This window comes from Nilaparvata lugens, chromosome X (assembly GCF_014356525.2).
Source record: "Nilaparvata lugens isolate BPH chromosome X, ASM1435652v1, whole genome shotgun sequence".
NCBI classification, from domain to species: domain Eukaryota; kingdom Metazoa; phylum Arthropoda; class Insecta; order Hemiptera; family Delphacidae; genus Nilaparvata; species Nilaparvata lugens.
The window spans coordinates 56,716,768-56,739,500 of record NC_052518.1 but is presented as its reverse complement, the minus strand read 5'-3'; the positions used below and the strand labels follow the sequence as shown (position 1 = coordinate 56,739,500).

Genomic DNA, 22,733 nt, shown 5'->3' with positions numbered 1-22,733 from the left:
AAAAACTGGGAAGAACTGAGAAGTAGGGTTAAGTGCAGTTGAATCTATCCAAAAATACTATCAATACCGTTCCAACCTATTCCGCTTCATTAATTCCATACACTTAACTCTCATAATCATTATCATGCATCATCTTCATTGTTGATTTTTGCATCTTCATCTTCATGGAATTCTTCATAGAATCTCTTTCGGTATTATAGAATTCGGAACAGAGTTTGTGGTAACTATAATCACAATCAAGAAGTTAGTCTTGACGCAGAGTTGATTTCTAATCATTGTAAGCTTGAACATTACCCAAAACCTAGATTTGAATACCGAAATCAATCTGAAAGTTTACAAGCATTTGATCTTATTCCTTGTAATGATAAATCATCGAATCCTTGCAGTGGAGAATTATTGAAAATTGTTGATCAAGAACTTGAAAGTATCAATGGTTATGTGAGTTTAAAATCTGTAGCCCAAAGTCATCTGCACATTGGAAATGGTGAAAAGAGGAAGGAAGAGGGTGATGATGAGGTTGAAAAGGAAGTTAAATGGAATAGTGGAGAGGAAAATGGAATTGAATCGAATTATGGAATTTAATAAAAACTTGGAGAACGGAATGAGAATGTACAAAAAATGAGGAGAGATGAGAAAGATGTGGAAATGGAAGAAAGTCAAGGTATGAATTTAGAAAAAATTAGAAAGAAATATTGGCTAGTATTGGAAAAAGTGAAATTGATAAGAATAAGTATAGAATGGAGAATACGTATGAGTTGATGCATACTTAATAAAAAGAAGAAAGAAAATTAATGAAAAAGTAATTCAAAGTACCCCAACAGCCAAAGAAAGTCAGTCTTACCAAACAGTGTTGCATGTAATGCAGTGTTATGTTTTGTTCACGTTCGTTTCATCTTGTGTGTTTTGTTTATGTTTGTTTTATGTTCCATGTTTTGTTCATGTTTGTGATCCTTTTCATATTAATTTATTTTATGGCTTGAGGGCAAGCCAATTTGTCAGAATGGCCAAGTGTAGGATATGAGATTGTAGCTATGTTCATTCAATTCTGACGTATGATGTTATCATCATATGAAAGTAGTCATGTGATTCATTCCATAAGCAACATCATTAATGAAATAAATAAACTATTTGGTTTTTATGAGAAAAGCTCAATGTATAGATCAAGAAAATATAAAATGTGAATGTGTGAAATTAATAAAAGCTATTGATTTGTAACAGGATATGGATTTGTAGAATAATATCCTACATCTATAATGTCAAGAGAAATTGACATCCAAGTATCAAGAAGGTATTTACGAGTTTGAAAATTTCGTTTTTATGAAGAAGCAACTAAGGTATATTTACAGTTGTAATGTTGCAATACTTATTCATAATATGGAAGGAATAATGGTGTACAATATATTATTTAATTGCTGGTTAATCCATACTAATTAAATGCCCAATCTGCAAAATCAACTTGAATCGAAATCAAAACAAGCTCGTTTTGTCAAACGTGAGGGCTTGATTCAAGATTTCATTCGCATGCGTTTAGCTCAAAATGAGTTAAATTCAAGAGTCCATCCAGAATTTGAAATAAATCTGTAATTCTTATTATTCATGATTCAATTATTCTTCCAAACTAATGCTCCAATCTTACTATTGCCTTAATACTCTATTTCTATACTCAGTGGACATCCATACATTCTATATATAGATGAAATCTATATGTAATATATAGATTATATAGATTTCATATAATATATAGATTATATAATATATATATAATATATATATATATATATATATAGACTATATAATATATATATTATATAGATTTCATCTATATATAGAATGTATGGATGTCCACTGAGTATAGAAATAGAGTATTAGGGCAATAGTAAGATTGGAGCATTAGTTTGGAAGAATAATTGAATCATGAATAATAAGAATTACAGATTTATTTCAAATTCTGGATGGAATTTGAATTATGATTGAGCATTGATATTGGATTGCACTGAATCAGATTATTAATATATATTTTCAATATTATTCAAATTGAACTACTCTTTAAAATTCTCCTGTGAATGGCAAATTACTTATTCATTCTCTCCTGTCAGGGCAGTCTATAAACTGTCTCTGTAGCTGTATTGATTGAGTCGGGATCGACCTCTGCTAACCAATAACAGCTTGCAGACTGTCCTGAGAGGGAGCAGTGCATGAGTAACTCGCCATTCGATGAATTAATTAAATCATATCTGCTCTAGTTCATACAGCCATCTATGCTTGCAACACCTCAAATGGAATACAGTTCATATACATCTCATTAACACATCAATTATTACTTTGAATATCTATTAAAATATTATATATTAATATCTATATTAGTTTATTCTCTTTAAAGTTTTACTTCAGAGTATATCTATATGAGCGAAAAATGTAAATAAGAAAACATTATTTTCAATAAAATGCAATGATTTTTATTAAATATTACAAAAATTGAACTTGAAATTTATAACTAATTATATATTTTTACTTTGAACTGCTATCGTCCTCGATTTGAGCTTCATGAGGCGTAGTCACTCTGCTCTTGGTCCTGTAAAATATGAAATGTACAGTTTAGTGGGATAACTTAATAGGTTATTATGAGTAAAATAGAAAATTTCTCGGTAATCAATTCTCAGAATGCTGATTATGTAGCTTAAAAACTTTTATAAGTTGGAGACTGATATACATACTGTAACTTTCAGGATAATTTATTGGTCAAATACTCTACCTTTTGACATACATAAATGAATTTCAACCCCTCATAAGTGGTTGACTTAGACCTTCATAAGGACATCTCATTTACATTTATGACAGTTTGGCACACTGTCAAACGAGAGAATAAAGGGGAGCATTTCGGTAGCATCTTTTGAAATGAAATGTAAAAAGTACCAAACAGATTACTAAATAAATAATCAGTTTTTCAATGTGTTCCGTTATTCATCAAAAAAGTGTTGTTTTAAGTTTTATTACTTTTATCAATCATTTCTATAAAAACTAAAACTTCAATCAGCCGCCATTTTTGATAAAAGTATCATAGAACATTTTTATTGATGTCGTCATTCTTGTTTTAAAAAGGCCTTTAAAATTATGTACCACACAATGGGTGTTTACATTTTAAATATTTGAGTTACAACCCCTCATTTCTTCAAAAACTAAAACTTCAATCAGCCGCCATTTTGGATACAAGTATCATAGAACATTATTATTGATGTCATCTTTCTTGTTTCAAAAAGACCTTTAAAATGATTAACCACACAATGGGTGTTTACATTTTAAATAACCCAAATACAACCCCCAAGTAAACCCCTTATGTGAGGTTGGAACTCAGTTGTACATTAAAAGGTAGAGTATTCTATCAATAACTTATCCTGAAAGTTACAGAATTATATCTACAACAGTCTCCAAATTATTGAAGGGCTCCCATACATATGACTCACTCTGTATATGTGCATATGTATCGTTGAATTTCAAAGGTTGTTGAAAAACTGTGTTTGAAGGAGGTTCCGTCTTTGGGTAGCAGTGATTGGACATTGGTTGCAAAAAGGCAAACATGTAGAAGAAATTTGAAAAGAGTATTGGGAGCAAGCGGTGAAGTGTACGAAACGATGAGTTCTTCTTTGATTCAAGTACCTGATTTGCAATTTCTCCACATGTATTGGGACTACTAATTTATGATTATTCCATACTTTCATAAAAGAAAGTCTTTTTGACATGATTGTTTTATTCACAAATAAGTTCATTGAATGGACTATTTTCATTACACAACATATTGGACAATTCAATTTTCTATCTGTAAGTCAAATATTTTCTTGGATTTTTATTTTTATACTTTGAAAACATGATCAATAATAATAATTTACTAATGATGAATTTTGTGTACGTATATGTATGTCATTGGACTTTGATGTTACTGCTATTTCCTTATAATTGAAAAAAAATGGGTTGGTTCAGGTGGTTTACACTCAAGAATAGTATAATAGTAGGTTGCCTTGATCACATAAGACGCGTGGAGAACGCAGCCTGCTATGGTGTGACGTCATGCTGCGACCTCTCGCCACGGCTTAACATGCATTCAAATGTGAAAATGCCAAACTTTGAGCCCTCATAGCAAATCAACCATCAACTTTACATAGAAGTGATTGACATCAAAATGTTCAGAATTTTATCCCCTTTGAAACAATATCAAACTAATTTTCAGTAAAAATCCTATAAATGTTACCGGCGAGTCTAAAACAAATCGTTTGAACACACAATTTGATTTGATAATACCATTTCAAATACGTTTTTGTACTTTCTATTAGTTTTTTCTGCATCGTTTTAGTTCTTTCTCTTAAACAGATTCTATTCACATTTAGAAATTTTATCCTTATGAAGTCTGTGGAAAGTACTAACAGCTTATTTAGGAATTTTAGGATATTAACGTTATTTTATCAACAACTCCTGAAACATAGCAATACGAACCCATCAACGGTTGCCTAGCTTTATCACAAAAATGAACAGTCTAGATAAGCCCTAAGAATATATGAACATCATTTGAACATTATAAAGATTTTTATTTATCCTAATTATGGTAAAAAAATAGATAATCATGACTTTTAATGACATTAATGCTGTTATTTTATCAAAAAATAAAGCGCATTACACTACTGTACTGTAAGGTAGTTGAATAATTTCATGAATAATTAATGTTATATTATTTGAAGTTATAATTTGTTGAACTATTTAAATTATAATTAAGATCTATTCTTGCTTTACACAAGTGTTTTTTGCATTCATAAGTATCCCATGGAAATCATTATCTCTATTCTTACTAATAATTACATCTCTCACCAAAATTATTTCCATAATTAATAATTTTCGAAATGCTGAATTCAAAATAAATTGGATTATTAACATACGTTATAGATATAGATGGGTACGCGCCACCTTAGTCCTCCGACACACCCAGAACCTGACAGGAGTGGACAGCGACTATCTCATCCATCGACACCGTACGCCAGCGACAGGGAAAGACTGTTTTGAAAGAGTCTCGAATTGGCGTGTGCGTTAGGCGCCAAAACCGGACACTTTTACATCCGTACAGAAACGACAAAGTCAGACACATCGAATCTCTGACACTTCAAAAACAAGACAATCAGGTTATACTTTTTGGACGGACTGTACTACGCAGAGCTGTCTGGTTTTCAAACAATGGTATTGTTCTGATGAATCCTCACATGTAGGCTATTCTTAACAAGACCATTGACAATTTATTTCTGAAACCTATCACTCTTTTCTATCCCTCTTCGTAGTAATATCAGGCGATGTCTTATCTTGTAACTGTATGATTCCTATTTATCAGTCCTATATATCTATTTATAAGTCCTATATATCATTCCTATTTTGTGCAGTTGTCTCTCTTTTCTGCAGTTATTTGGAGCTTAAATAATAGAACTATTAGTAAATTTCTTGACACAAAACAAAAATAACTTCGTACACTGAAACTTCTCTATAATTCGTAGTTTTGTCATCAAAAACACTGTAATTAGTATTCCCATAAAGATAAATACACTAATATGCCATAGTAACTGATAACTCCAGTAATGAGTTCATCGAAAATTATGCTACAGTAACTAATAACTCCAGTGATGAGGAGACCGAAAATCACATCAACTGATGAAGTGAATTGGAAAAAAGGCTGTTGTGATTTATCATTAGTAAGCTGGAATATTAATTGCATGCAATTACCACAATTTACCCATTTATTCATAACAGCTATGATATTTAAGAATAATCACATATAGGTACTGTCCTTAATGCCCCGAATTCAGCTGATTAATATACAAATTTTACATCAACTCGCTTTCGCTAATGTCTGTCTGTCTGTCTAGGTATTGTTTGTTTCCATCATAGCCTATATATGTATTAGATAATAGAACTTGTGATAGCAATACCTTTAACGTTATAGTAATTGGTATTATTAGTTTAGGGATTTTGAATTCTGATTGTGAATTATTTATCCATACGGAGTGAACTTTAAAGTTCAATGGATTCACATATAATAATATAACTAGAGACACGCTTGATTGATGAACTCGCTCATGAACAGCTGTATTGATCTCTGAAATCTTTTACAAGTATGTCAAATTAATATTTAACAATATTTTCTAATATTCATTCATAGAGGCTATATTATGAATTAATTATGGGCAATGATGGGATCAATATCAATGATATAATTTTCTCGTATTTTGTTTTATCAGCCTCGATATTGCAGAGCTTGATATATAATTCGTCACCCTCCAAAATTCGTATTAAATGCTTGGTCCCGTAAGCTACAAATTATATAGGTTCTACTGTGTTGAATGTAGTCTAGGCCTACTGGAGGGTTAATTACTCGAACATTGAGAATTTTGAATATAATAAAATTATTCAGTATATTGTTTTTCATTTTGAATGTCATTTTCAATACTGGAAGATATACAGTTATCATTTCCCAAAATAGCGGGAAAATGTTATTTTTTCATGACAATATTTTGATGATTGATTTTTCTACGTTTCAACGACGAGATTTGCTTTTGTCTGTATATGTATGTTGGCATGTTTGTAAATTAGCTTTTGATGATTACAGCTTGGCAATGCTCTCGGTTTTATTTATAACAGGTAATATTGTCATCGTCAATACACGCCAATCAGTCATTGGCCGTTTCAACACTTACGATTTCTCGTCACGGTACCGGTTTCTTTTTTCCGATGTCCGAAGGGCTAATTGGGGTGACATATTGACAATGAGATCTGTTTATAAATGCTGTACGAGGTCTACTGTTCACACAACTACTAGCTACAAGTATTCAACTGCAGAAGTCGGAAATAGACATTTCATTTTACTCATGGAAGACACCCACCCTTATCTATCTACTTCACGTCTATGAAGATAACAATATCAAAGAAACAGAGTTGAAAGTACAAAGGCATGATGGAAATTTAGAAGTAAATGAATTGTTATGATTCAATTACTCAGGTATATTAGAACTGACTACTTTAGCATTTACCTGATTAATATTACCGCAATCATTATGTTTCAAATTCAAATTTGCGTTGCGTTGCTGTCACTCAGCTGCTCTCTGCACCTATTTTCTCGAATCATGCAATAACTTCAAAAAAATGACGTCAACAAACTTGGTGACTCAACACATCTGTCTCGTTTTCAACTGACAATGGCAAACTCTCTCGATCAGCTGTTTTCAACTGACGATGAAAAACTCTCTTGATCAACTGTTTTCAACTGACGACGGAAAACTCTCTGTCAGCTGCTACTCGGTTGATGAATATTATTACCGTACCTAATCATTTTTAAGTTCCCTCAGTGAGTTATCCTAAACATGAGTGAGTCCTAATCCAAATGATGATTTTCGTATCACAAACTCTATATTTCAAACTATATACTATATTTCAAACTTAATCAAAATCGTTAGATCCGTTTTCGATTTCCATCAGACATACAAACTAACAAACAAAAATTGAATACGATGATAAATACGTCTATAGTAACATCCATATGGGAACGTCTGTTATAGTAGACTACACAAAACTAATCCGATGTTAGTTGGAAGAGCTGAGTACCTCCTCACCCCTTACCATAAACTTTGCCAATTCTTCAGGTGCACTGTATTATGAAAATATCAATATTAATTCTTACTTATAATCAGCTGCCTAGGGGGCCTAGGCCCCCCTCAAGAATCAGATAAATAATGATAATGCGGGTCTATCTACACGAATCCTTAGAGTCTCATAATGATTTAATACTTTTTTTTATCAGCAATAGTATAATTCCTTCTACAGTATCAACAATGTAGCAAAATTGCCTTGAAAGTATGAATACGGGTACAGAGTAATAAATAATATATTTTTCTCTGTGGTATAGTTTGAATACAGAATGGGTACACTTATTGATCAGAGCACAATAAGTGAGTTATTGAATAAATTTCAATGTGAGTATTAACAAGTTGCGAGATGTCACAGTGAAAGCAAAAGAAAGGGCACAATCAGACAATCAAAAATGTATGTAAAGGGTTGTTGAGAATTATGGGAACAGCTTGACGTATCTTTAGCTTTCTAACTGAAAGTTATTTTCCAATTAGAATATGATTCCCAATGAAATTGTCATTGTAAAAGAAAAATTTATCTTTTTCCATGATTTTTAAGAAATCTGTTTCAGTGTGTTCCTACTCTAGGGCCTCTCTGTAGACCCATATTTCTAATAAATATTCCATGATTGAATTAATAACTAATAATGTATACCTATGTTTGTATTGATACTTCAACCACATTTGTATAAAATTGGAAAAAATGAAGCATATAATAACATCTTCTAATGTAACATTTATGGGGAAAAACCCAGGTCCCTCTATCCTTTGGGGGTATTCCTCCCCCCCCCCAATACCTCTTGGTTTTTGCCCCCCCCCTTTAGCAGTTTGGTGAAATGGCACCACTGAAGTTGAATGACATCAAGTTCAATTATTGTATGGTAATTGTATGGCAAGATTACGATACTTATGAGCTCTACTTAGAAATGGATTGTGAAACAAGATAATTGTACTGGAATGTAATAAACTGTGATATTTTCATGATTATATAAAAGCAATTAAGCCATTCATTTCAATCATTGAGAGAAAAACCAATAAGATGCTCATATTATCTTCTCAAATCTTAATACATTAACAATACACTACCGGTAATTCACGTGTAAATAATTCTAATGTGGTCGATTTCAATGAACATTAAATGAAATGTTTGTTTTCTTCTAAATGTCTATACTTGAGCATTCTGTTAATTTCGAACAGAGATCACTTTTACGAAGTTTTCTCAGATGATGCAGCAATCACTGAGGAATATCCAACACATAACTCAATAATCCAGGAGAGAGTCATCTAAAATTAGAACTATTAGTGCAATATTGCTAAATTATTAGTGTTTTTCAATAAATTATTAATCCCATAAATGTCTCTCAATTTAATGATAAGTTATGGAGTTCCAAATATTATAATATTTTTCGCATTCCCATTTTTCTTTTTTTTATATTTGAATCGCTTCATTTGGGTCACTCGTTGTTTAGTCGAATATAGTATTTAATAGTATTATTCAGGTATATCTATCACATAAATCTCTCTCAGCAGCTACTATATAAACGCTTAAAATAGGTTGCTAGGGAACGATAATGATAAGAATATGTGATGAATAATCTATCCTGGTCTAGGCGAGCAATATTTCTGTATCACAGATATCCAAAAACTTCAACACTAAAATAAGAATATCTTAGAAACGGTTTGATATATTTATGAGCGATTTCCACCATTCATTGTCTCTTGAAATTCTTTATTATTTGAATCTTGTATTAAAACCTTCCCATAGAAAATTTTTGATTCAATGTGGCGGAACGAAGATGGCAGACCAAAATTTGAAGCTACCTACAGAATTGTTTTTCAATTTGAATAAGAATCCCAGTGGAGCCCACTGTTATATTATCTTTGGAAAAGGAACATTAAGCTGTTTTCCTATTAATATTACGCTGTAGGCCTACGTGAATCCATAGAACTTCATAGGTTTCTCCGTTTGGGTAAATGATTCAGAACAGAATTCAAATTTTGTTGAAAATCAATAATACCAAAGACATAGCAACTGCCATCACAATTTGTATCATTAATATTACGCGTATGCTACTGAAGGATAATAGTCAGGCAGACACACAGGAGCAAGTTATTTTGTCCCATGCAGTACTTTCAATGTGACTTTTATATCCTGAAAAAGGACGAAGAAGTGAGTAAAATATTTTGTTGTTCAACGAACTTGACCTGTAAAAAGGTTCGAAGAGTGTGTGTTCAAAATTTGAAGCTGATTGATCAACTCTTTCTAAAGTTATTGTAGTGCATTCAAAAAAACAAGCAAACCCACAGACTGGCTACAACTTTGAACTTGAGTAAAAAGTAAGAACTTGCTAACGCTCGTTCAACAAATATTATTGAGAGAACAACGGGTGGTATTATCAAGTTGGGAGCACATAACTTGAAGGAGTAAAATTATTTCAGTGTAGGGGATTGTGTATTTCACAAGAGAGTGTGGTTCTGAGGGATATAGGCCTATAGTGAGAAAGTGAAGAAGTGAGGATTTAATTGAATTGCAGTTTTAGTTTTTTTTTTTTGCACGGCCGGCCCTCTCTCACATTCAACCATCAACCCTCCAGTACGATGCTACATCAACTATATTATACAATGCTACTCGGTGGAATGGGGGAATTCACAATATTACAAGCAAGAGTTGATAGTAATGAATATTATTGACACAAAGAAATTTACAAATCTAGGCATGGGAAAGACAAATTCAAGATAGGTTGTAGATAATTATGTCTGAAGCATTGTATGAAATAATAACAAAACCCTGAGGGGTTTTGAAGAAAGGAGAGCATTAGCACACAACCGGGTAAGAGAGAGAGTTAGAGAGAGAGAGAGAGAGAGAGAGAGAGAGAGAGAGAGAGAGAGAGAGAGAGTGAGAGAGAGAAAGAGAGAGAGAGTGTTAGACAGAGAGAGAGTGAGAGAGAAAGGCGCAGGAGTGATGGAGGGGAAGAGAGAGAGAGTGAGTGGGAGAGAGAGAATGAGTGAGGAAGCAATAGAACTAAATAAGGTTGAGATAAGATACAATGTCACGCAGGAGTATTGTCCAATGGTGGTCACACACACACTTCTACAGTCACACTAAGTTCTAAAAAGAATATTTCAAAGAAAGTACAGTCTGTGACAAAATTGAAACCAGTTTACTTCCAAGCTATTCTGACATAAGTGTCAAAAGCTGATAGCGACAACCAGAGACTGTTTTCCAGGTAGAGAAATTAGTCACGGACTCGCCCCGCCAAAACAAGACACTTCTTTTTCAGCACAAGAACGACAAAAGTGGCCACCGCCAAAACAAGACTGATTTTCAGTGCTAGGATGGATGTGTCTGACTTTGACGGTGGTGTATCCTGACATCGCCCCGGTATAGATAGTAATCTCTTCTATATTAGGTGTACATAATGATATCTTCTACTATTGCCACAGCTCGAACAATAGAAGGTAATGTGTGAAGAATTATTGATAGAACAGAGGGGTGGGTAGTCTGTTCATATGCTTATAAAGGGGCTGTGTTTCATTTAATGTTATCTTAGACATTCATCACTGAAATATTACAGTATTCAATTTACTACTTATATCGTTATTGCAACTCCCAATAGTTGATTACACTTCTAATACTGTATAATACTATTTAAATTTCACCGTTCAATCTTATTTAAAACTCATCTAAAATAATCTAGCTCTTTCTCAAGTGTCTCCTCTACTTCTTATTTTTCTTTCTCATTTCTCTTCTTAATCTTATAGTTATTATGATTACTAGAATATTGTTGTAATTTTGCAATGTGATTTTTGTGACTTGTAACTTTTGCAATGATGATTATTATTCTTTTCTATTCTTCTTCGTCTTCTTCGTCTTCTTCCTCTTCTTCTTCTCCTTCTCTTTCTTATTCTTTTCTTCTTCTTCTTCTTCTTCCCTTGATTAATTCAAGATGACAATACGATGTTCTGTTTCTTATTCTATAGTTCAGTTTCATAAGTTCTTCTCAATTGTGCACATTCCTTCTTTCTCTTCTCTTCTTCCCTATCATTATCATTATTTTCCCTGTGATTTTCCCACTAGCTATCCAGCATGTTCAAATGTTTATTTCTCTTTCTATCTCTATTTCTCTTTCTATTTCTATTTCTCTTCCTACCTATCCTCTTTCTATCTGATTACTTTCCACTAATATCCATATTAATATTCTGTTCTTTCTCACATTAAATCATACTATTCCTCTTCCATTTCATGCAAATATTATTCATTATCAGTTGTATTATGTATCTTTTCTCAATTGATAACTTTCTTCAAAGATTTTTCGTTTTTCTGCTGGCTTTTTCTTCTCTTTTGCAGTTTTTAATGGATCCCATTTCGCTCTATCTCCACCTTGAACACGATCTTCCACTACCGGATTCCATCTCTCTCTATCTCTAATTGGACTCGATTTTCCACCACTGGATTTCATCTCTCTCTGTTTCCACCTGGACTCGATCTTTCCACTACTGGATTCCTACTTGCACAATCTTCACTTTGACTCGATCTTCCACTACTGGATACCTTCTCACTCTACCTCCACTCGGACTCGATTCTTCCACTACTAGATACCTACTCGCTCTATCTCAACTTGGACTAGATCTCCCACTACAAGTTCTTCTTCAATCTTCATCTTATTCACCATTAGGATTATTCATCACCGTAACTCCACAGATCACAGCATCTACATCTTATTGATGTGTTTAGTGAATTTTTTGAACTAGTGTTTTTAAAATAGTGAAGGGAGCCGAACTGTCAAGGCATACAGGATGCACTCGAATCAAGAGACTTTTTCATTTGGGTTAAGTTTTATCAGTTTCATCCCCATTTTCCCCGTCATGTGTCGTTCTGAGGTCAGTTCACGATTGGTCTGCTGCTTCCATGATGCCTCTCACTGACACGTCAGCTCGCTCGCCCTCAAGTAGGTATGATTATTTCAATAATAGTAATAATGACGCAGGTATGTTTCTAGCAAATAAGCTCCAATCTTCCAAAAAACTTTTCAAGGCTGCTCACCTTAACGTCCAATCCCTCAGCTGCCACATTGATGAACTCAGAGCAATCTTCTGTTTTCAGGACTTCAATATAATTGGAATTTCCGAATCATTTTTGAAGCCTAGTATTTCATCACATTTTGTTGCATTACCTGGATATAATCTTTTCCGGAATGATTGATTAAATAAAGCTTGTGGGGGTGTAGCAATCTATGTGAAAGTTGGTATCAAAACAAAAGTTTTAATCACATCTAAACAAGAGTATTGTTCCAGACCAGAGTTTATGCTACTTGAATTATCCTTATCTAGTACTGATAAATTACTCCTTGGTATCTGTTATCGCCCACCAAAAATGGGTAATTTTACAGATTTCGAAAATTCCTTGCTTTCTCTTTTGCCTTGTTATAGCCGTATGCTAGTTATGGGGGATATGAACACCGACTTGAACATGACAAATCGTAACTTTGACTACTTTCAACTGACTACTATTTTCCAATGCCTAAACATGACTATTTTACCTCTCGATCCAACTCATCATACTAATGAATCTGACACACTCATTGACCTTCTCATTGTTAGTGATCCTAACGAGGTTGTTCAAGCAGGCCAAATCCCAGTCCCAGCTATTTCTTGACATGATTTGATCCACTGTGTTTTTTCCCATAAGATACCTAAGCCAGAACAGAAAATTATCACTTATAGAGACTTCAAAAACTTTGATGAAGCCGCCTTCCTGACTGATGTGGCTCAGACTCCATGGCATCAAATTGAAGCGTTACCCTCAGTTGATGACATGGTCAATACTTTCAAGAATTGGACTTTGACTCTGTATGACAAACATGCACCTCATGTGACAAGGAGGATTAATAGAAAACGACGAGTACCGTGGATGACTGAAGACATACTCAAGATGATGGGACGTAGAGACAAAGCACATAGAAAATTTAAAAAGACATTTGACTTGGACAGTTTGATAGAGTATAGGAGCCTTAGAAATAGAGTTGAACAGGAATTACGGAACTCAAAGATTAGGTACTTGAATTCGTTTATGACAAACAATAGACAAGACTCTAAATCACTTTGACAGGGATTAAAAGAATTCGGGCTTGGCAAACAGAAATCGAATCCACAATTTGACTTACCATTGAACAATATAAATGACCATTTCGTTTCACACTCTAACCAACGTGACGAAGTTGTCATTGCTAATCATATAGATGATCTTGAAGGGCAGGTTACAAACTTAGATTTACCAATTACTGATCAATTTCATTTCCATCCAATCTCAGAAGAAGACACTTTCAGAGCAATTCAACATATTGATAGTAATGCTATGGGTGTAGACAAAATTCCTATTAAATTTATCAAGAAGATGTTATTTGCTGTTTCACCAACCATTACATATATTTTCAACAAATCACTTGAATTACCAATTACTGATCAATTTCATTTCCATCCAATCTCAGAAGAAGACACTTTCAGAGCAATTCAACGTATTGATAGTAATGCTATGGGTGTAGACAAAATTCCTATTAAATTTATCAAGAAGATGTTATTTGCTGTTTCACCAACCATTACATATATTTTCAACAAATCACTTGAAGAAGGCATTTTCCCTGAAAACTGGAAGTTTGCTCTGGTTCGCCCTCTAAATAAAGTTCCAACACCCAATAAAGTTGAGGATTTTAGACCAATCAGTATTTTACCTGCATTTTCCAAAGTGCTAGAGAGACTCATTCATGGTCAAGTTGTAAAATTTCTAGACAACAATAGTAAGCTTCATAACTTTCAATCAGGCTTTAGAAAATTCCATTCAACTGAGACAGTTCTGCTTCGTGTCACTGATGATATAAGGTTAGCTATGGACCAAAGAAAATGCACCATCCTCACCCTATTTGATTTTTCTAAAGCATTCGATACTGTAGATCATACAGTCCTTCTGAATAAGTTGGCTATTCTTGGTTTCAGTCACAACTCGTTAGTTTGGTTCAAATCCTATCTATTAGGTAGGAAACAATGTGTATCTGTCGGTGACAATAAGTCTACTTGGAAAAACGTTATGCATGGAGTACCACAAGGTTCAATTTTAGGCCCTCTCCTCTTCACTTTGTATGCTAATGACCTTTCTTCCATTATCAAATTCTCCAGTTTCCATACTTATGCAGACGACCTTCAAATATATTTAAGCTGTCCCATAACAAAAATTAATGGAACAGTTGGAGTAATGAATCAGGATATCAATTCGATAGTGGAATGGACAAAGAAAAATGGCCTTAAGCTTAATCCCATCAAAACACAACCCATTATAATTGGATATTCTCGTCTTATAAACAATATTGACCTTGAATCGATTCAAAAAATTAGTGTAGATGGTAATGACATTCCTTACTGTAGCTCAGTTGAAAATTTAGGCATTATTATGAATAATACTCTTGACTGGTCAGAACAAGTGAACAAAACTTGTAAAAAGGTATTCTCAGCCATGCATGCATTAAAGAAAATGCACGATATTCTCCCTAGAAACATTAAAATTATTATTGGTTCAATCTCTCACCTTCCCACATTTAATGTATTGTAATTCTGTTCTCAACGATATGCAAGTCACTCTGAATGATAAACTACAGCATTGCCAAAATTATTGTCTACGTTTTGTCTACTCTCTCCAACGCGATGATCATATCACCCCAGCCCACATTGCTAGTTCAACATTAAAGCTTCCCGATCAAAGGCTTTTTTGAATAGTCAAGCTTGTTAGAGATATCTTGAAATACGGTAATCCGAACTATTTTAAAGATGATTTCAAATGTGTCTCTGAAGGTAGGAGGATAGATGCTTCACATACTAGAACCGGAGAAAGTACTTTAAGGATACCCAATCATCGAACTACTATTTTCACAAAATCCTTCTTAGTCAGTGCCTGTTGTGCATGGAGTTCCTGTTTCTATCAGGTCCATCGAGAGCCAAGCGAGCTTCATCCTGACTTCAAAAACACATCTTCTGGAACAAATGACTGAAACTGTCCGGCCCTAGAACGATCACATGACAACCATCCCCCACCCATCCAACAAATACAAACCTTTAAACCTGTTATAGAATGAATTGTGTATATATATATTATATAAACTCATGTTTTTTAATTATCCACTGCATACTGCTGTATATTACTGAAAGTTGATTACCCTTACTACTTTCAGCCTACTTCATTTTATTAATCAATAATTTGATCTTATCTACCTATATAATTATTTTACTCTATCAATTTTCTGTTTTTTCCCTTAAATATTTATATTAATTAAAACTTTTACAAAATTTCCATAAATAAATAAATCCTTAGCTTAATTAATTAAATTAACGTTTTGGTAGAGAGTTAGTGGGGAGGATATTTTTAATATTCTTTCCAAAGAATGGACATTGATATGTCCAAAGCTCTGCCAATTTATGTAGATGCATAACAATATAATTATCCATAGTTATTATATTAAAAATTACTTTTTCATATCATATACTTTCAATAATTATTTTCTTAGTCTATATTATGTAAATTCATCTATAATTTTGCTGTATTGTAAGCTATTGAATATAAGTGTATAAGCCAGTATATATTGTAATCTACATAAATAAAGTACTCAATCAATCAATCAATGGACACATTGAAATAAAAAATATCTTACTACCGTAAATAATATATGGTATTTCCTTTGTAAATTTGTGTCACATGAAAATAATCAATAAAATATACTAATAATCGTCAATAGTAATAATAATAATACTGCACTGAGCAGAAACAAAAACACAATACAAGAGCAACGTGTTGGCACTACGCTTTCCAGTAGATAACTGAAATAATTATTAGTAACCAGACAGTTCAACGTTCTAAAAATAACTTGTAACCATGGTGAACAGTTCCATGATTTCGCTGAATTGGTTCTAGGTATATGTCAATTAATAAAGTCATAAACAAATATCATTAATACAAATGCTTGCAACTAGCATTCCGGGCGACGATACAACTATCAATTTCCACAAACAATTGTCAAATACGAAACAATAATTTTTAAATATTATTGGACGACCAGCATAAAATTAAATAAGTTCGCTTCATTTTGTCATATTATTGTTTAAAATAAGTCCAAAACAAATAAGTTACCAGCCTTTTCACAAATATGAATAGGTTTTACCGATTGAATATAGTGATAGATTCAAGGACTTTCTACACTTTTCAAAATGAATTAATGTTTTCAATATACACATTGATGTGGAGCTTGTTTCTGAATTGAATAGCATATTCATACTTTTTATCAATACAGCAGTTTTTATGTGAGGAAGTGATATTTGACGCGGTGTTTTGTATGTAATTCTTATGGGAAGCCGGCGTTTGCCATGTAGGCTCATGCCATCTCATCCGCTTATATAAACGCGATTGAGGCAACCTGCTATACACTATCCTTGGTTTACACTCACCATTCTATACAAAGACCGAGTGGCACATATATGTGTCACGAGTGAAAAAACCCTGAAATTTGAGAAACTTGAGGAATTTAACGATCTTCCAGAGTAATTCAAATTACTGTTAAGGAAATATTCATTTCAACAGGTGATATGATTTGGAATGTGTGGAGTATCCTGTATTAATTGACTGGTATATATGAAGTAAACCTAATTTTTCATTGGGAGGAGTTGATTAGTCATGTCGCACATATATGTGCCACCCAGGAGCAAATGTGCTATTCCTTTATAGTCAAATATATGACATTTTTGGTTATGTAAATATGGATGTTACTTATTTCTATTGTATGTTAATTTTTATATGTTAGCAAGGTTAGCGTTTTAGACCATATTTACACTGCACTGTAGTAGATAGCCGTATTTGTTTTTCAAACCATACCTGTAGGTATGTAAATAAAAACAGTAATTCAAGTACCCATTTTGAAATTGGCATATTTCTTTTTAGAAATGAAAATATTAGAATAATATTATTTTTATTTTTCTTTGATTTCTATTTTCAAGTATTATTCAAAAGTAGATCTAAAGAAAAAATACCATAGGTATGTTTTTTCCCAGTAATGCGTTCACACTAACTCACTCAAAGTTGCAACTATATTAGTCCAGTCAATATAGACATGAAAAAGAGAGCCTGCTAGTAATTTATATTTTATTTCTGATTTTTATACCTATATTTTTTTAAACATCAATGAAAATTAAACTTGAACTTTCAGCAGTAAAATTATAAAAACATTTTGGGACATGTTATTCATTATCAAAATTTGGGAATAAAATAGTTTTGGGCAAAGCCTGCTATTCTTTCCAAATTATATTTTTATGATTTGTGATTGTATCCACAAAAGGATAAATAAATTCATGAAAATAAATTTTTCATGATAATTAATTGTCTTGTTCTATATAGATACAGAGTGGCCCAAAAACCTTGTATTTTCGATAAAATGGATATTTTCAATAGTTCAACAATACTATGAAGAATCTATCCTCTAAATCTCAAGAATTTATCTTTTACCGAATTATAAACGTTCTGTCCCAGAAATTGAAACTTTAGGCTCTTATATCTCAAAAAGTAATGATCGGAAAAAATGTTTTCCTGAGAATACCTTTTCATTTTGATAGCTTGATGATATACAAACCAAAAAACTTTGAAAAATATCACCAGTATAAATTTTATTTTTAGCCTTTGCACAACCTTAAACCGACTCTAGCCGCGGTTCACACTTCTGCCAGTTCACTCATTTGTCAAACTTCTTGTAACATATACAACATTATTGAGATTTATTGTGACTCAAGTCTCCAATATGGTTCTTTGGAAATTACTATACTAATTTGCAGCTTGTTTTACAATTAATTTTTGCTTCATATGAAATTAAAAATCTGAGCCTATTCAATTATAAAGTTATCATTTTGAAATTTTAAAACTGCTTTAGTAATTTTCGAATATATTGTAGGGAAGTTTGGTTGTAAAGGTTGTTTATGAAGTTGTTTTTGAGGTTGTAAAGTAAGTTGTTTATGAATGGTGAAAGAATTGATTCTTGAAGGAAATAGTATAGTGCAACTTACTGAAAATGGTTTCCATCAGATGTAGAAAGGAGTTTTAAATCTAAAACTGTAGTTGGCAGCATATTCATCTGTCATGGTGGATTTTGGTATATGCATCTGCAGTTCTATTCCCACCTTTGCCTGAAATCAAATGATACATTAAATGTATGAAAGCGATTTTCTAATTGAAAGGAATTTTATAAGTGATAGTAAATGATATAACAATAAACCAATACAAGAGAGTATTCAAGGAACTTACATAGTACTGACTAATTATCAAATTGTAGCCTATCAATGAGAATGATTGCTCCTATTTACAATTTATTTAAAGTATTTCTCAAGGGGGTGATTTTATACTGGTCATATTGGAATAAATATGGTTTAATCTAATCAAAATATTAAAAAAAATTTAGTTCAAAATGTAACTATAGTCCCTAATAAATATAACTAATAATTAGTGGGTAGGCCTATTATGGTGTTATGAATAGTTCTATTATTATAACATTTTACAATAGCTTCTTTTATATCATAACCATCCATGATATTAAATCAATCTATTATAATATTACTGAATCATATAATCACTAGCTTAAAATGTATTGAATCATGAAATTAAAACCACTAACTTTATAGTTTTTTTACAAGTTTGAAGTTAACCAACAATGGTAACAGTTTAATCAACTGTTAGTGTTTGAAAATGATAAACATTTAACTTATACACACTAAAAATTGCAATTACTGTTATATTAGGGTTATTAATAGGACCTGACATAAAAACTGCTCCAGTAATTCTTGAATATATTGTAGGTAGCCTAAGTTTGTTTGTTAAGGTTACAAGTAAGTTTGTTTATGTATGTTGAAAAATTTGATTATTGAAGGAGATAGAGTGCAACTTACTGAAAATGGCTTTCATCAAATGTAGAGAGGAGAAGAACTTTTTCCAAATCTAATCCTTGGCATCATATTCATCTGTCATGGTTGATTTTAGTATAATATGTATCTGCAGTTCTATTCCCACCTTGGTCTGAAATGAAATGGAACATGTATGAAAGCAATTATCTAATTGAAAGAAATTTTGGCTAAAGTGCATGTCCAGTGCCAACATACATGTCATCAAATTTTTGGTTGGGATCGATTTAGTATGATATTTTGAGCACAAAATCACAAAAATTAGACGGTGGTCACTATTGTTTTCAAAATAAACTAATTTCAAAGTAGCACAACTTTACATGCATTTAACCTATGCTATAAGTAGCAATCATATAAGTAGCTAAGGTTAGGAAAAGCTTTAGGTTAATAAAGCTTAGGTTAGGAAAAGCTTTGGGTTAGGAAAACTCAGATTAGGTATATCATAATTTGATGATTTCAATAATCAAAATGGCTGTTACTCATAGGTTAAATGCATGTAAACATGTAAAATTGTGCTACTTTGAACTTAGTTCATTTCAAAAACAATAGTGACCGCCGTTTAATTTTTGTGATTTTGTGCTCAAAATAGCATACTTAATCGATCCCAACCAAAAATTTGATGACAGGTATGTTGGCACTGGACGTGCACTTACACCAAAACTTTGAAGTAATAATTTAGTATGGTTTTAATAAATTGATAGTATTAAAACAATAAACCAATACAAGGGAGTATCTAAGGACCTTACATAGTACTGAACTGATCATTGAATTGTAGCCTATCAATAAGAATGATTGCTGCTATTTACAGTTAGAGTATTTCTCAAGAGGTTGATTTGATACTAGTCATACTGGAATAAATAATGTTTTATCTAATCAAAATCCTGTATTCAAAAAGTTAATTAGGTCAAATGTAACCATAGTCCCTAATATGCCTATAAATAACTAATATTATTAGTGGGTAGGCCTATTCTGGTATTAGCTTTATTATTGTAACATTTTACAATAGCTTCTTATATCTTAAACATTCATAATATTAAATCAATCTATTATGATATTACTGAATCATATAATCAAGAGTTTAAAAATTATTACCTAAATCATAAAATTGAAACCACGCTTGATAGTTGTTTTTCAAGGTACCAACAATGTTAACAGTTGGTTAAATACACTGTTTGGGTTTAAAAATAGAAAAAATTAACTTATACACACTAAACATTGCAATTAAAGTTGTATCAGGGTTATTAATAGGGCCTAACATAATTATTTACCATAGTGCTTTTAAAAACAACATGTGCTCTACAAATTTGTCTGGGGAACGCTTTGCCATCACTAGGCTGAATAGCTTTGTTTAGTAGGTAACTTCTGTATGCTATTAAACTTATCAATAAATATCCTGGACATAAATGAATGATCTCACCTTAATTTAAGACCTTCAGCAATCAAAAATCATCATCAACTTGATGACGCGATAAAATAAAGGATAAACAAACAACAAAACAACTTCACCTTCAATCCTTCAACTACTGAAAACTGAAGGAGACAGGAGATTTTTAATGGCTGTCACTCAAGCGCAGTAGAGCACAAGCATGCATCACCCCAGGAATTTCAAAGTTATTGATATAGACAATCTTTATTGTTAACATTAAAACAGTCCATATTTCTGGGACGGATTAATGATTTCTTTATGGGGGACATTTGTGCTTCCACTGAAATGATGTTGGAATCAATAGTACCTATTTGAATTTAAAACTTGAAAATTACTTCATAGGCTTGGTGTGTTCCTTGATGTGTGACAAGATTTTCAGCACAAACTGGAATCTAACTTGAAAAAATGATATAACTTTCAATTTTGGATGGAAACATTTGAAATTCTAGGACAATGTTTATAACATAAACAGAATCGTTAATTATTTTTTTCAAAATTTTTCATCATCAATTACCAATTATTTAAAATTTTAAACGTTAGCAGCCCGTCAACGGCCCATCTGACGGGATTTTTGCATGGAGAAGAAGTGCTGGAAATCTACTTCTGTAGCTGAATAAGTGATAAAAGACTGCTTTTTTGAACATTTTTGGGAAACTGACAAAAGGTCATTTATATCGTTTACAGTGCATTTTAGACGATTTTCGCAGAAGACAAAAATTATTTGAATTGCAATTCTACACCTGAATTGATTAACAAAAAGCTTAAAGTGAGACTTTTTGGAAAACTCAAAAAAATGTCAGTCTTAATTTGTGTAAAACATTTTCTTTATCTTGATAACGGTGAGTTAGAGACGATTTTTGAAGAAGATAGAAAGGGATTGGAATTCAATTCCACTTAGGAATTATTGGTTAGAAAGCCTAAATTGAGACATTTTTAGGGATTGAATTACACAGGTGAGGGGGGAGGAGACACCTTCTGAAAAAAATGTTTGATTTTCACTTATAACATTTTCACTTAGTGTGTTGACTGGGTAGGTACTGTAGAAATTCCATACTGTACCAACCTTTCTAATGTTTATTTTAGTAAACATTTCTAACGTTTTATTAAACACTGTTTTCATAATGTTTATCAGCAATATACATTCTAGACATTTATTAAACGTTTATAGAGTAAACTCTTATTTTAGTAAAATTTCCTAACATTTATTAAACATTGTTTTCATAACGTTTATCAGATTTATACATTTTAAACATTTAGTAATTTATTAAACGTTTTTTGAACTTTTTGTGCTGTGTGGGATGAACACTACAGGTTGATCTCCTCTCCCCTGTATTAGAGGAGATTTTAGAAGTGACAATGAGGAATAGACAATGTGAAGAAGACAATGTAAAATAGGCTACTCGAGGATTGTTTGACACTCACAATAGAAACAAAATTCAAGGGAATGCGTAGCAAGCTATATTCAAGATCTATTCAAATTGGCTTTAACTGACAAGGGGTATTCAAGGCAGAGTCAAGACTTGTTTGACTCATGCAATAAAAGCTTAATTCGAACGAATACCTTTCAAGCCATATTCAAGATCGATTCTAATCAAGACTGTTAGCTTTGACTGACAAGGGGAATTCAAGGCAAAGTCAAGACTTGTTTGACCCATGCAATAAAAGCTAAATTCGAACGAATACAT

At 32.3% G+C, this 22,733-nt stretch overlaps 1 long non-coding RNA gene across 1 annotated transcript; it reads right to left on the bottom strand.

Annotated features, from left to right (window-relative positions):
- Positions 1-2,525: 2,525 nt before the first annotated feature.
- LOC111052531 lies at positions 2,526-21,123 on the bottom strand. Its single transcript, XR_002606177.2, has 4 exons — positions 21,040-21,123; positions 19,611-19,737; positions 18,735-18,854; positions 2,526-2,572 (listed from the first exon to the last, which is right to left on the bottom strand). It is a non-coding gene; the product is annotated as an uncharacterized LOC111052531 (long non-coding RNA).
- Between the last annotated feature and the right edge of the window lie 1,610 nt (positions 21,124-22,733).